A 2,236-nucleotide genomic window follows, 5' to 3' on the forward strand; every position below is an offset into this window, starting at 1 on the left:
TTTTTTTTTTTTTTTAAATAAAGGACTTGTAAAAAAAAGTATGTGGTATCTTTATTTGCAATAGGTTTGTCACCACCACTGCCTTCAAAACTGCGCTCCAAGCCTCATTGTGCATAGACATTTTCCAGCTCACAGGACAGCAATCTACGCATAAGGAGACTGAGAGTGACAATTACTGGAGTTGGTTAACCCTACAGTTAACCCTTTACACACCCAAATGGTAGCCACTAGTGCATGTTTTAATGGAAACACACCATTCACGGCCTCTGTTGTAGCAATTCTAATCTTTACGAATTGTCTGTGATACTTACTGACAACAGACAGGAATATAGCAGAGTTAAAAATATGGAAGCTTTCTTCAGAGAGACAAGAATTCCTTAATTTCTTATTTAGAGCATTTGGAAATTCAACTTAATGATTTTTAAATATACTTTTAATGAAACAAAGGAAAAAACAGTGCAAGAAAATATTTATAGAAAACATTACAAAGTAGACAATAGCAACAACAAAATAAATGCAATTAAAATTAAAGGTATTAACAACATTTTGCCTGGTCTTTGGTTTCTCTGCAGAGTCTAATTTACTTCAAAGTAAGTCTGATTTGATAGAGTCACAGGTTTTCTCATAAACGAGTCTTCTGGTATCCATATCAGTTTCAATGTCAAATGAGAGCTCTCATGCAGCCATCTTTTCTGGTCCACAAAGAGGGTGTTCATAGAAATGACATACTCAATCAAAGGTTCTGAGGGGTGTGCTGAGGGAGTGTTGAAAGGTTTTATGAGGCTCTATCGGACACTCTGTCAATGTCAGTATTTCAAATTATACAGTTAATCTTATAACATTTAATGTTATTCATTTATATGTTTGGTATCAAACTGAATGTTATTCTCTTAAACATTAGTGTAGCCATGTTTTATGGCGATATCTCCAGTACGGTACCAATCATAAAATATGACCAGAGTCGAGCGTTGGATATGTATGAAAGGGGAGTTTCATGTAAAGTAAGAACAGACTTCCCCATGTGTATTGCTGCTAGACTATTTTGCATCTATTTATAAAAGCTATTAGCAGGCTCTGGTGTAAGAGGACACCCTACTTATAATGACACGGCCTGAGTTCTTTCAAACATACTGTAACTAAAATGTTTAAATGGGATTCATGAGGACCTGCTTTGTGTTGTTTCAATCTGGTCTTTGGTATCGCAAAGTGGTCACCCACTTTCTGCAGCACGTACATCAGATTTAAATCTAAACATTTTGTTGCAGACTTGTGAATTTTTGGAGAAATGAGGGTGCCACTGCATTTCCCATTTTCCCCACTCCATTTTAGCTGTATCATCACAGGGAGTGCCTGCTATTTGGAGTAAGCAGTGATTTAAAACATGGGGGCATTTTGTGGTACGTTCTGGTTAGCAAGTAAAGTTTTAGGGCATTCTGTCTAGAATGTAAAGTTTGGATGCCTTCCGTTTAGCAAGAAAAGGTTTTGCACATTACATTTATCAGGTAACATTTACAGCATTCTATTAGTCAAGTAAAGTTTTAAGGGATTGGAATCACTTAGCAGTAAAGTATGGGGCCATGCCATGTAGCAGGTAACGTTTTGAGGTTTTCCATTAAGAAAGTATATTTTGGGGGTATTTGGTTTATCATTAAATGTTGAGGGCATTACGTTTAAAAAGATATGATACAGTTTAGTGGCATTCTGTTTAGCAGGTCCATTCCATTTAGGAGGTAGCATTTGGTAGCAATCCATTTACATTTAGAAGGTAAAGTTTAGGGATGTTATGTTTAGCTATTGCAGTTTGGTGGCATTCCGTATATATGCAAACATTTAGCCACATTCAGTTTAGCAGGTAAAGTTAGGTGCATTCCTTTTCGAAAAGGTAAAGTTATATGCATTTCATTGAGCAGGAAAGTGTGAACACATATTGTTTAGCAGGTAAAGTGTGAAGACATTTTGTTGAGCTAGTTTGTAGGAGGCATTTGTTTAGCAGATAAAGTTTGAGGGCATTCCATTTACCAAAGGAGCATTGCGCGAGTAGCAGGTAAGGGTTGGGATTACACCGTGTGGCAGGTGAAATTTGGTGGGATGCAGTTTAGTAGGTAATGTTTGGTGACATCCCATTTAGCAGTCAAAGTTTGGGGTGATTCTATTTAGCAAGTAATATTTGGAAGCATTCTTTGTAGCATCTAATATTTGGTGGGATTCCATTGAGCAGATAAACTATTGGTGCAAT

General features: G+C 36.7%; 1 long non-coding RNA gene across 1 annotated transcript in view; it reads left to right on the top strand.

Moving 5' to 3' along the window:
- LOC108784461 overlaps positions 1–2,236 on the top strand; it is a 16,354-nt gene that overhangs the window by 8,920 nt on the left and 5,198 nt on the right. The window lies entirely within an intron of this gene.

The sequence above is a fragment of the Nanorana parkeri genome, unplaced genomic scaffold, assembly GCF_000935625.1.
Source record: "Nanorana parkeri isolate BGI_ZX_2015 unplaced genomic scaffold, ASM93562v1 scaffold115, whole genome shotgun sequence".
In the NCBI taxonomy this organism is placed as follows: domain Eukaryota; kingdom Metazoa; phylum Chordata; class Amphibia; order Anura; family Dicroglossidae; genus Nanorana; species Nanorana parkeri.